The sequence below is a fragment of the Equus asinus genome, chromosome X (assembly GCF_041296235.1).
Source record: "Equus asinus isolate D_3611 breed Donkey chromosome X, EquAss-T2T_v2, whole genome shotgun sequence".
NCBI lineage: Eukaryota > Metazoa > Chordata > Mammalia > Perissodactyla > Equidae > Equus > Equus asinus.
In genome coordinates this window covers 71,558,660-71,573,452 of record NC_091820.1, presented here as the reverse complement: position 1 = coordinate 71,573,452, position 14,793 = coordinate 71,558,660, and positions in this window count along the sequence as shown.

Sequence of the window (14,793 nt, the reverse complement as noted above, 5' to 3'; positions counted from 1 at the left end):
CACAAGAGAGGTGGTCTGGTTGTGGACTTTTGTTTTGGGGGAGGTTGTTGATTATTGTTTCAATTTCTTTACTAATGATCAGTCTATTCAGAGTCTCTATTTCTCCTTAATTCAGTTTTAGAAGGTTGTATAATTCTAAGAATTTATCCATTTCTTCTACATTATCCCACTTTTTAGTGTATGCCTTTTCATAGCATTCTCATATAATCCTTTGTATTTCCGTGGTATCTGTTGTAATTTCTTCTCTTTTGTTTCTGAGTTCTTTGTTTGAGCCTTCTCTATTTTTTCTTAGTAAGTCTAGCTAAACGTTTGTCAGTCTTTTCATCTTTTCAAAGACCAGCTCTTAGTTTCATTGATCTTTTCTATTGCCTTTTTAGTCTCTATTTCACTTATATCCATTCTGATTTTTACTATTTCCTTCCTTCTACTGACTTTAGGCTTCATTTATTCTTTTTCTAGTTCCTTTAGCTGATTGTTAGATTGTTTATTTGAGATTTTTCTTGTTTCTGGAGGTAAGCCTGTATATTCTCTTGTGTCCAGGTATTTTTTTATTTCTTCTTTGATTTCTTCATTACTGTAACAGTTATTCAGTAGTGTGTTGTTTAATCTCCACATGTTTGTGACTTTTCCAGCTTTCTTCTTGTAGTTGAATTCTAGTTTCACGCCATTGTGTTTGGAAAATATGTTTGACATGATTTCAACCTTCTCAAATTTATTAAGACTTGTTTTGTTTCCCCAAAGATGGTCTATCTCTAAGAATTTTCCATGTGCACTTGAGAAGAAAGTGTATTATGCTGCTTTTGGTTGGAACGATCTATATATATTTACTGAGTCCATCTGGCTCAGTGTTTCATTTAAGGGCAATGTTTTCTTGATATTCTGTCTGGATGATCTATCTATTGATGTAAGTGGGTTGCTAAAGTCCTCTCCTATTATTGTGTTGCTGTCAATTTCTCCCTTTAGGTTTGTTAATAGTTGCTTTATATATTTTGGTGCTTCCAGGTTAATTGCATATATATTGATAAATGTTATGTCTTCTTGATGGATTGTCCCATTTATCATTATATAAGGTCCATCTTTGTCGTATTATCTTTTTTGGCTTGAAGTCTATTTTGTCTGGTATAAGTATGGCTACACTTGCTTTCTTTTGATTGCCATTTTCTTAGAGTATCATGTTCTATCCTTTCACTTTGAGCCTATGTTTGTCTTTAGAGCTGACACAGATCTCCTGGAGGCAGCACATTGTTGGGTCTTGCTTTCTAATCCATCCAGCTACTCTATATCTTGTTATTGGCGAATTCAGTCCATTTACATTTAGGGTGATTATTGATATATGAGAACTTAGTACTACCATTTTATCTTGTTTCCTGGTTTCTCCAAATTTCCTTTGTTTCTTTCTCCTTGTGTTTCTGTCAGCCACTTTGGTGATTTTCTATGATGTTTGTCTCAGTTTCTTCTTTTTTAGTATTTTTGTGTCTGTGCTCTAATTTTTTGTTTTGTGGTTTCCAGGAAGTTTGTATAAAAGGTCTCATAGACAAAATAGTTCTTTCTTTCCTGATAGAATCTTATTTTCACTCACCTATGCAGGTTCCACCCTTTTCCTCTTACTCTTCTATGTTTTCATTGTCACAAATTATCCCTTTTTATGTATTGAGTTCATTACTACATTGAAGTGGTTATAGTTATTTGTAATGCTTCTTTTCTGTTTAAACTTTATGTTATAATTGTTTACCCAACCTATCTGATGTAGAGTTGCAATTTTATGATTCTATTTGCTCATTTATCATCTTACTCAAGTTCTTGTATATCTTTGCCTTTTTGTTTCAGGTAGGAGAGCTCCTTTCAACATTCCTTGAATACAGGTCTGGCAGTAATGAACTTCCTCAACTTAGGTTTGAGAGACCCTTTATTGCTTCCTCATATCTGAAGGATAACTTTGGTGGATAGAGTATTCTTGGCTGACAATTTTTATCTTCCAATATTTTGAATATATCATTTTACTGTCACTTGCTCTATAGAGTTTCTGATGGGAAATCTGCCGATAGCCTAATGGGGCTTCCTTTGTAGGTTACTGTCATTTTTTCCCCTGGCTTCATTTGATATTCTTTCTTTGTCTTTGACTGTGACAGTTTTATTATCGTGTCTTGAGAAGTTCTTCATTTGTTGAGATAATTTTGTTTTCTATTAGCTTCATGTATTTGTATATCTAGTTCTTTCCCCAGGTTTGAGAAGTTCTCAGCTATCATTTGCTTAAATAAGCTTGCTGCTCACTCCTCTCTCTGTTCTCCTTCTGGGATACCCATTTTCCTTATGTTGCTCTTTCTAATGAAGTTGAGTAATTCTCATAGAATTTCTATGAATTTATTTTATTTTATTTATTTTTTTCTTAAAGATTTTATTTTTTTCCTTTTTCTCCCCAAAGCCCCTCAGTACATAGTTGTATATTCTTCATTGTGGGTCCTTCTAGTTGTGGCATGTGGGACGCTGCCTCAGCATGATTTGATGAGCAGTGCCATGTCCGTGCCCAGGATTTGAACCAACGAAACACTGGGCCGCCTGCAGCAGAGAGTGCGAACTTAACCACGCGGCCATGGGGCCAGCCCCTCTATGAATTTATTTTAAATCTTAGTTCTCTCTTCTCTTCTACCTGCACCATTTCTAGTTTTCCAGCTTCAAACTTGCTAATTCTCTCTCCCATATATTCTGCTCTATATCCAGTGCTTTCTAATGTATTCTTCATCTCATTTTTTGAGTTCTTCAGCTCCAGAATTTATGTTTCATTCTTTTTTAGAGTTTCAATCTTCTTCCTTTTGTTCACTTATTTGCTTCCTGAGCTTATTGAACTGCCTTTCTGAGTTTTCTTATAGCTCATTGAATTTCTTCATGATACCCATTTTGAATTCTTTATTGGTTAGATCACAATCTTCCATGACTTTATATTTTGTTCCCGGAGAATTGCTATTTTCATTTTGTGATGCTGTGTTACCATGGCTTTTTGTGGTACTTGATGAGTTATTCCTCATCTGCTAACACATTTGTTGTAGTGAACACTTTTTTCTTTAAGTATAGCTTTGTTTGTTTTGATTTTAATTATTCAACTAGTTGGAAATTAGATGCCTTTTGTTTTGTAGACAGTGCTATAACACAAATTTTTGGTTACTCTTCTCCGAGCTGTCTCTGGTTATATTTGAGGTTTGGCAGTTTTCACTCTTCACTACCTCTATTAGGGTTGTCACCAATGCTCTCATCATCACTGTCTGTTCCTCTGGGTTCACTGATGCCTTCCTTTTGCTGATGTGGCTGTTGTCTCTGGCTTCACTGCTGGGTCAGAAGCACTGCTGCCATGGCAGGGAGAGGAGGAAGGTGGGGGAGAGGTGAGTTCATGAAGTACTGCTTCTGCTTTTGTTCATTTCCTTGTGGCTGCAGGTGCTGCTTCTACCAGGAGTCATGTGTGTACCTACACTGCTTCTACCAGGCTCTGAGTCACAGCCAAGGGCCTGGCATCACGGGGCTCTGCCGCCACTGCTGCTCTGCTCCCTGTGGCCACAAGCATTGCCACAGCTAGAAGGCTGGAATCAAAAGTATGCATCTGCTGCTGCCCACTGTGTTCTCTGGGGCTGAGTGTGGCTGGCTCAGCTGCCACAGACAGGGTTCTAGCATCCTGGGATTGCCTTCCTTGTTCCCCTCATTCACCTCTTTTATGTGCTCCAATCCATCCACCTTTGGATATATCAATGTGTGGATCTCTCCAGCATCCTGGTGTGTTGGGCAATGTAGCCTTTTTTGGGTTATGGATATTTTACTTCTTATAGGTTGAAGTGAGAGACAAGGAAAGTATCTTATACCACTATGATGATGATGTCAGTTTTCTGAGATGTAATCTTGAAAAGAAGCTGCTAAGTGTGGCTTTCAAAAATGCTTTCATGTTTGTAGATTTATCTTATTAAATTTTGCCTCCATAAGATTTATTTTTAGGTTTTAATGCATCTATGAATTATGCAGTATCTAAAGATTGTGAAAGTCATTGCCAAATATTTCCAAATAAGTGTATGTTAATGATATTTTTGTGAAAAGCATTTTGGATATAAAGCACACTATAAAGACAAAAGACATCCATATGTCTCTGAAGAATTATGTGTGAACACGCAAAAATTGGAATAAGACTTCAAAATAATTATCTAATAAACCAAAAGTAATATTCCAAATAGCAAGTGAACTTCAAACAAGGAAAAAGAATTAGTGTAATTATTAAGTTAAATTAATGCAGTGAACTTCAGTTGTAACATAGTAGAGTGGGCTGTTTTATACCACGGAAGTCAACTGCATTCTTTGTTTCTCATGTGGATGTTTAGTGATCTCTTATATTGATAAATATCCCAAAACTTTAGCAGTAATTTAATTCAGTAAGTTCATCTTTACTTGAATGGACTGTGAGTGAGGGATTAATCTACAAACTGTAATATATTTTCAATAAGAATTTTCCTTGAAGTCTATAGTAAATTATTCCTAATTGTCTTTGTTAAAGCAGTGGAACCTTGTTTGGAAATCAAATGTGATATGTTGGAATATGAATCCCAATGCATATCACAAATAAGACATTTTATTAGTAGAAATTTCATTAGTAAAAACATTTAAAAAGGAACCTCTAGCATGCACTTATTATGTAAGTCAATGCAAATGCTTTAATTAAGCAAAAGTTTTAAAAGTGTTACATTAGTTTTAGCATCTATATTTGTATTTTGTTTTGACTGCACAGTGTCAAAAATATTTATTCACACATTTGAGTGCAAGAGAATTTTTCCTTATCAATCTCCATTTATGTGATTCACCAAAACACCAATATGTGAAAAAAAATGATGAATGAGGCTTAGTTTCTGTTGAACAATGTTTAAAAGGATTCTGGTTTCATAACATGGATTATATCTTTTTAAAACTTGTTTCCTTGATACACAAAACTTGTTTATAATTATAATATAATTTTAATTAATATTAAATAAATGGATTAAATACCAATTCAAAAACAGATTTCCTGTCAATACACAGCTGAATGCTTTATAATGACTAGACAATGGCATTCCATAATCAAAATTCTCTAATCAAATTAAACGTAGGTCAGACATCTAAAAATTGTTGGGGAAAGTATTATAAAAATCTAGAAGGAATTTATGAGTATTACATCATTTGTGTCTTTTATTTTTGGCTTCAATTTAAAGAAACCCACATTGGAAATCATAAGCAAGCCATTATGGGTACGATTAATACAAAAAAGAGAACTCAGAATTGATTTAGAGGACACCGTGTGCAAAGATACTATGCCTACTTTAAAAGATTGGCAAATGAATAGTAATTTATACGTTTAAAGTTAAAACAGAATGTTTTCACATGCATCTTTAAAAACATATTGAAATATAATTCACAAATGGATAAAATTCATCATTTTAAAGTGTACAATTTAATGAGTTTTAGTATATTCACAAAGTTTTACAACCACCATCTTCATCTAATTCCATAACATTTTCATCATTCCTCCCTCCAAAATATATCCTACATATTACAGTCATTCCCATCCTTCCCCTTTACCCAAATTCTGGCAAAGACGCATCTATTTTTAGTGTCTATGGATTTGCCTATTAAGAACATTTCATATAAATGGAATAATAAAATATGTGACTTTCTGTGTCTGCCTTTTTTCAGTTAGAAGATGTTTTCAAAGTTCATCCATGTTGTATCATGAATCAGGACTTCACTCCTTTTAATGTCTGAATAATATTCTTGTGTATGGATATACCACATTTGTTTACCCATTTGTTAATTAATGAACATTGGGTTGTTTTCACTTTTTGCTATTATTAATAATACTGCTATAATCATTCATGTATAAGATTCAGTATAGATATATATTTTCAAATTTTCAGGCTGTATACCTAGGAGCGAAATTCATGGGTCACATGGTAACTCTATGTTTAACTTTTTGAGGAATTTCCAAATTGTTTTCCAAATTGGCTGCACCATTTTACATTCCCATCAGCCATGCCTGAAGATCCCAATTTCTCTACATCTTCAAAAATTGTTTTCCATTTTTTAAAACTATTGATATGGCCAGCCTAGTGAATATGAAATGCTATCTCATTGTAGATTTTATTTGCATTTCCAGGAAATGTACTTTTCATGTGCTTATTGATCATTTGTATATCTTCTTTTCAGAAATATCTATTAATATCCTTTACCCATTTTTTAATTGGGTTACCTTTTATTGTTGAGTTGCAAAAATTCTTTATATATTCTGGATACTAGAAGCTTATGACTCTTATCAGATATGTATTTTGCAAATATTTTTACCTCTTCTGTTCATCATCTTTTTACTTTCTTGATAGAATCTTTTGAAGCACAGCTTTGTTTTGTTTTTTAATTTTGGTGAAGTCCAGTTTATCTCTTTTTCTTTTTGTTGCTTGTGTTTTAGGTATGTCTAAAAAACCGTTGCATGATCCAAGGTCATGAAGATTTACACTTATATTTTCTTCTAAGGGTTTTAGAGTTTGAGGTCTTAGGTCTTTGATCCTTTGTGAGTTAATTTGCATTTAGTGTAAATTAGGGTTGCAAATTTTTCCTTTTGCATGCAGATACAGTTGCCCCAGCAGGATTTGTTGAAAAGACTATTTTCCCCCGTTGAATTATCTTGGCGTCCTTGTTGAAAATGAATTCATCATAGTTGTATGAGTTTATTTCTGGACTCTCAATTCTACTCAATTGATCTATATCTTTATCCTTATGCTAGTACCACACTGTTTTAATTGATGTAGCTTTGTAGAAAATTGTAACATCAGGAAATTTGAGTATTCAAACTTTGTCATTCTTTTTGAAGATTGTTTGGCTACTCTGTGTACCATACTCAATTGAGATCAGTTTGTTAACTTCTGCAAACGAGCCAGGGAGGATTTTGATTAGGAATTGCTTTGAATTTATAGATAGATTCTGGGGAATATTTCAATTTTAACAATATTAAAGCTTTCAATGCATAACCATTGATGTCTTTCCGTTTATTTAACACTTTTTAAATTGCTTTCAATGATGCTTTACAGCTAGTGTACAAGTCTTGCATCTCCCTGGTTAAGTTTACTCCTAGTTATTTTATTCTTTTTGATACTATAGTAAATTGACTTATATTCTTGCATTCATTTTAGGATTGTTTATTGCTGATGTATAGAAATGCAGTTGATTTTTGTATTTGATCCTGTGTCCTGCAACCTTGCTAAATGTGTTTATTAACTCTAATAGATATGTGTGTGTGTGTATAATCCTAAGGATTTTATCTTTTTTTGGAGATTTATCTTTTTTCAGAGATTATCGCCACATTTGGAGATTTTTTTGGAGATAAACTATATAATACTGTCCACATACAGTATTAGATGAGATGTTTCAACTTGTAAATTTGTAAAAATGAATATTAAGAAATGTTGCATCTTAAGTCAGAAACAAATAAAGTAACAAGACATAAATGAACTATTAACACTCACAACTATTTTTCTGTCTTTGTGGTTTCCTGTGTAAATTTTACTTGTTTCCTCCAAATTATCCTGTTTTCCTGTCAACGTGGTAATCAAAACGTTTTACACAAACCCCTTTTGAAGTGATACACAATCTGTCTTGGAAAGAAAAACTTCTGATGACTCTCGCAGCACTCCTCATGATGTCTACTGGCTCTCCAGCACATATTTAACAGGTGTCACTGGAGAAGAGAATCCCCCAAAAGAACATTTCCCAATGAAATCAGAAAAAAAGCATAGCAAACATGTCCTCCTGGTACAACTTCAAAACAGTCACGCCCGAGTCCCTGCTCTGTAACCACAGGAAGGCAGCATCCTTTCACAAATGAAGCCACTATTCTCAATTCAGTCTTTAAATCAGAAAGATGTTCTAGCTCAGACTCCCCCTCACTCTCTCCCTCTTCATCTCTGGGGCAGCAGTAATATTCAGCAACCAGTTTGACCAAGAAGCACAGGTTAAATGAGCCACATAAGGAGCTGCAACAGCCAAGGGGAAATGCTGTTATTTTTCTTCATTAGGCAGAGGGAGTTTCCCAGTTTATTTAAATTTAAATCCCACTCCCTTCTTGAGAAGACAGGAAAGTTGTTTTCTAGTCTGCAAGGGACTTACATTAGCCACTATTATACAGCTTTGGGGGATAAACATACAAAACTGTCTCTCCTCATTTCACCAGACTTCTCAGCTACACTTAGTGGTTCTCCAAAGACCCACTCCCCCCACTCCAGCCCCAGGAAGATGCTGGCTTGTTCCTCCTCTCTGATGCTCGTGGACAAGCAGTCACTGGGTGCAGGAAATCCTGTCTTCTGGGATCCGTTCTTTCCTCTGCAATCCCATGCCACTGCCTGTCTCTATCCTTAGGATTTTCTGTATAAAATATTATGTCATCTGAAAAAAGGGATAGTTTTACTTCTTTTCCAAACTATGTAAATTTCATTTATTTCCCTTGCCTAATTGCCCTTGTGAGATCATCTAGCACAGTGTTGAAGTGCCAAAAACTGACATTCTCTTTTTATACTTGATATTAAGGTAAGCGCTTTCAATCTTTTACCAATATGTGTGATGTTACATGGTTTATTTTCATAGCTTCCCTTTAACAGGTTGAGTTAATTCCTTTCTATTCCTAGTTTGTTGAATGTTTTTATTATGAAATGGTGTTGGACTTTTTCAAATTATTTTGCACATATATTGAGATGATCATCACTTTTTGTCTCTTACTGTATTGATGTGGTATATTATATTAATTGATTTTTGTGTGTTGAACCAATCTTGTATTTCTGAAATAAATTCCAATTCATTATAGCATAAAATCCTTTTTATATGTTGCTAAATCCCATTTACTAGCATTTTTTTTGAGAATTTGTATTTCTATATTCTTAAGTTATATTGGTCTATAAATTAATTTTCTCTCAATCATTTTCTCTGGTTTTGGTATACGGGTAACACTGACCTCATAGAATGAGTGGGGAATTATAATTTTCATGAGGTATTAGTGATAATTTTTCTTTAAACATTTGTTAAATTCACCAGTGAAACCATCTGTTTGTGGGATTTTCTTTGTGAGAGAGACTTGATTACAATTCAATCTGCTATTATAAGTTTACTCATATTTCCTATTTCTTTTTGAGTCAGTTTTGCAATTTTTGACTTTCTAGGAATGTATTCATTTCATCTATGTTATCTGATTTGTTTACTTACAATTGTTCGTAGTATTCAAATTTTTTTTTTTTTTAGTGTCTGCAAGGTCAGTAGTAATGTTCTCAGTTTCTTTTCTTCCTTATTTCAGTAATTTCAGCTTTATTTCATTTGTCCACATAAAAAAGTTTTAAACAAAAGTTCATAGAAGCATTATTCATAACAGCCAACAAATGAAAAAATACTAATGCCCATCAATTGATGAAAGGATAAACAAAACGTGTTAAGCCCATAGAATGGACCACGAGGCAAGCATAAAAAGGAATGAATTACTGCACATGCTATGACATGAATAAACTTTGAAAATATTATGCTAAACTGAAAGAAGATATGCACAAAATGCCGCATGTTGTATGACTCCATTTATATGAAATGTCCAAAACTGGAAAATCTATAGAGACAGAAAGTATATTAGTGGTTGGCTATTGTTGGGGGGATTGGAAAAAATGAGTGACTTCGAATGATTACAGGGTTCCTTTTTGAGATGTTGAAATATTCTGAAGTGATGTTAGGATTAGTTGCACAATTCTGTGAATATACTGGAACCCATCTAATTGTACATTTTAAAGGATAAATTTTATGACATGAATTACATCTCAATAATAAAGGAAATATGAAAAGAGAGTGAGAAGATAGATCAACCGATTATGATGTTTGGATCTTAATTTTCTGTTGGTTTGAACAAATAATCCTTAAAAAACTTTGGACAAAAATACATGAATTTGAATATAGATTAAATATTTTACTATATTAAAGAATTAGTGTTTATTTTAGGTTTTACATTTCTATGAATCAAACTTACCTCATCAAGCACGTGGTTACACATGGGTACGGTTTTTATCAGAAAGGCAGGATAATAAGGTTTTATTTTCTAATTTCATTAGGAACTTATGAATGAAAGCATATTTAATATTTTCTAAATCATTAGCAATGCAAAACAATCATCTTATCATTGGGCAATGTAAACCAACAAATTGGTTCCTTAGGTTTTCAAAAGCTTTTTTGATTGTGTTAAAACGTATATAACCTAAAATTTGCTATTTTAATCATTTTAAGTGCACAGTTCAGTGGCCTTATGTACATACACACTTTTGGGCAGCCACAACCACCATCCATCTCCAGAATTTTTTCATCTACCCAAACTGTGTACCAATTCTTCATCTTCCCAAAATAAAAGTCTGTACCCACTCAACAATAACTCCCCATTTCCTACTTCCCTCAATCCTTGGCAACCACCATTCTTACTTTCTGTCTCTATAAATTTGACTGCTCTTGATACTTCATATACATCGAGTCATATAATTACTCTTGTGTCTGGCTTATTTCAATTAGCATAATGTGTTCAAGATTCATCTGTGATGTAGCATGTGTCAAAATCTTCTTATTTAAGACTGAGTAATGTTCTACTGCATGTTTATACCACTTTTGTTTATCTATTTATCTGCCCATGGACACATGAGTTGCTGCCACCTTTTGGCTAGTGTGAATAAGGCTACTATGAACATGGGTGTACAGCTATCTGAATGCCTGATTTCAATTCTTTTGGATACATATTCAGAAGTAGAATTGCTGAATCTTGTGATAATTCTATTTTTAATTTTAGAGGAACTACAATACTGTTTTCCACAGTGGCTGCACTATTTTACATTCCCACCAGCAGTGCATGAAAATCACAATTTCTTCACATCCTCTTCAATCCTTGTTCTTTACGGGGGTTTTTCTTTTTTAATAATAATGGTTATAAAGAGGTGCATTTCCCTTGTAATTAGTGATATTGAACATCTTTTCATGTGCTTATTAGCCTTCTGCATATCTTCTTTGGAATAAAAGTTATTCAAGTCATTGGCTCTTTTTTTTCTTTTGTGAGGAATATTCAGCCTGAGCAAACATCCGTTACCAATTCTCCTCTTTTTTGGCTTCAGGAAGATTAGCCCTGAGCTAACATCTGGGCCAGCTGTCCTCTACTTTGTATACCTCCACAGCATGGCTGATGAGTGGAGTAGGTCCATACCTGGGATATGAACCCATGAACCCCGGGCCAGCAAAGAGGATCGTGTGGAACATTAACCACTCAGCCACAGGGCCAGCCCCTGGCCCATTTTTTAATTGGGTTTTGTGTTGTTGTTACTGAGTTTTGCAAGTTTTTATATATTTTAGATATTAACTCCTTACAAGATAGATGATTTGCAAATATTTTCTCACATTCTGTGTAGTGCCTTTTCACTTTTTTGATATTGTCCTTTAATGTACAAAAGTTTTTCATTCATATGTAGTCTGATTTATTTTTTTATTTTGTGGCCTATGCTTTTGGTGTCATATCCAAGAAGTCATTGCAATACCATGCAGCTTTCTCCTGTATTTTCTTCCAGGAGTTTTATAGTTTTAACTCTTATTTTTGGGTCTTTGATATACTTTGAGTTAATTTTTGTATATGGTATGATATAGGCATCCAATCTCATTATTTTGTATGTAGATATCCACTTTTTCTAATGCCATTTGTTGAAAAGAATGTCCTTTTCCCATTGAAGGTTCTTGGCACTTTTGTCAAAATCACTTGAGCATCTATGTGAGGGTTTATTTTTGGACCCTCTATTCTATTTCATTGGGCTATATATCTGTCTTTAGGCCAAAGCAGATTTTTTTTTATTGTTGTAGGTTTGAAGTCAATTTTGAAATGAGAATTGTGACAATTTTAACTTTTATCTTTTTCAAGATTGTTTTGGCTATTCAAGGTCCCTTGAGATTCCATATGAATTTCTCAATGGATTTTTCTATTTTTGCAAAAAAGCATCTTTGAGATTTTGATAGGGATTATAAGGAATGTACAGATACTTTGGATAGTATTGATATCTTAACAATATTAAGTCTTCTGATCCATAAACACTGGATATATTTTCATTTATTTTTATCTCATTACTTTCTGCATCACTTTGTAGTTTGCAGTGTACAATCTTTCTCCTCTTTGGTTGAGTTTATTTCGAAGTATTTTATTCTACCTGATGATATTATAAATAGAATTATTTTTTCAACTTTTTTCCATTTTTTATTGCTAGTGTATAATAGAAACATAATTTTTGCATGTTGATCCTGCTGAATTTTATTTATTAGTAATCACAGATTTGTGTGTAGAATCTTGAGTTTTCTATACATCAGATCATTTCTTCTGTGAACTGAGATAGATTTACCTATTCCTTTTTTATTTAGATGCCTTTTATTTCTTTTTCTAACCTGTTTGCTCTGTTTAGGACTTTCAGTACTCTGTTGAATAGAGACAGCAAAAGCAGACATGCTTGTTTGTTTCTGATCTTAGACAAAAAGATTTCGGCCTTTTACCAGGAGTATGATGTTAACTGTAGGTTTTTTATATTTGGCCTTAGTTATGCTGAGGTAGCATTCTCTTTTCCTAGTTTGTTGAATGTTATTATCATGAAAGGCTGTTGAACTTTCTCAAAACTCTTTCTGCATCAATTGGTATGATCATGTGAATCCTATTCCTTTTTCTGTTAACATGATGTGTTATGAGTGAATTTTATATGTTGAACCATCCTTGCAATATAGGAATAAATCTCACTAGGTCATGTTGTATAATCCTTTTAAGATGCTGTTGAATTCAGTTGGCTAGTATTTTCCTGAGGATTTTTTAATCAATATTTATAACGGGTATTTGTCTGTAGTTTTCTTATCTTATATAGTCGTTGTCTGACTTTGGTATGAGGGTAATGCTGGACTCATAAAATGTGCTTTGAAGTGATCCCTCCTTTTCAATTTTTTGGAAGAGTTTGAGAAAGATTGGTGTTAATTCTTTAAATGTTTGGTAGAATTCACTAGTGAAGTCATTTGGTTTAGAACTTTATTTTGTTAAAATTTTTTTGATTATTGATTCAATATCCTTATTAGTTATAGATATATTTAGGTTTTCTATTTCTTCTTGATGAATCAAGTCTTTGTAGTTTGTGTGTTTCTAGGAATTTGTCCACTTAATCTAGATTATTTAATTTATTGCCATTGAACTGTTCATAGTACTCTTTTGTAATCCTTTTCACTTCTGTAAAAGTTCCCTCTTTTATTTCTCATTTCAGTTATTTGACTCTTTTATTCTTAGTCTCAGTAAAGATTTCTCAATTTTGTTAATCTTTTTGAAGAACCAACTTTTGATTTTATTGATTTACTCTATTGTTTTTCTATTTTCTATTTTATTTATCTCTGCCTTTTATTATGTCCTTTAACTGGGTAGATTTGGGTTGTTTGGATTTTTTTATAGTTTACTAATGTGTAAATTTAGGGTTTTGATTCAAGATCTTTGTACTTTTTTTCTTTTTTTGATGTGGAAGATTGGCCCTGAGCTAACATCTCTTGCCAGTCTTCCTCTTTCTGCTTGAGAAAGATTGATGCTGAATTAACATCTGTGTAAATCTTCCTCTATTTTGTATGTGCCACGCCACCACAGCATGGCTTTATGAGTGGTGCATAGGTCCAAGCCTGGGATTCAAATCTGCCAACCCTGGGCCACTGAAGCTGAACATGTGAACTTAACCATTACACCACTGGGCTGCCCCAAGATCTTTGTTCTTCTTTAGTTAAAGCTCTTACAGATAGAAATTTCCTCATTAGTATTTATTTTGCTGTATTCCATAAGTTTTGGTATGCTGTTTTCACTTCCATTTGAATCAAGATATTTTCTAACTTCCTTTATGATTTCTTCTCTGATCTAATGGTTTGTGTTGTTTACTTTCCACACATTTGCTATTTTTTCTGTTTCCTTTTGCTGTTGCTAGTTTTATTTCACTATGATCAGAGAAATACTTTGTTTAATTTTGATCTTTGAAATTTATTAAGATTTGTTTTGTGGCTTAACATATAGTCTATCCTGGAGAACATTCCATGTGCACATGAGAAAAATGTGCATTCTGCTAGTGTTGGGTAGAGTCTTTAGTATATGTCTGTTAGATCCAATTGACCTACAATGTTTTTCAAATTTTTTTTACTTATTTATCTTCATTCTAGTTGCTCTATTATCAACCATAAACAAGCAACCATATGCAAAAATGAGTTAAGCAGGAATAGCGGGGGAATTGCAATTCAGGACAAGCAAACTATGGAGAACCATAGATAGTCGAAGAGACAAAGAGGAAGCCAACTTTTATTAGTTTGGGAGGAAACTGGGGAGGATAGTTTTGAACAATGTTTATTGGAGAGCAGGAGTTCAGTGTTGTGGCAGTTTCTCATCAGCTTCAAGTGGTGGACAGTTTGCTATTATTGAAGCATGCAGAAGTTTTCTTCCTGCTATTTTATGCAAATTGACATGGTGCAAGCATGAGAGCTCTCTTTTCATGGTTTCATGATTCCATTTTAAATCAGGTTTACATATTTATTTTCACATTTTTCCGTTTTGATCAAGATTTTTTTAAAAATCATCAAAAAAAGATGATCAAGCATCAAGTCATTTATTTATTTATTAAACTTTTTCTCTGTCTGTGTCCCTTGATGCAGGGAAGGACCTTTCCCAGTAGTCATTTCTCACATTGGGGGAAGGGCAGATGGTGATTGGAAACCATA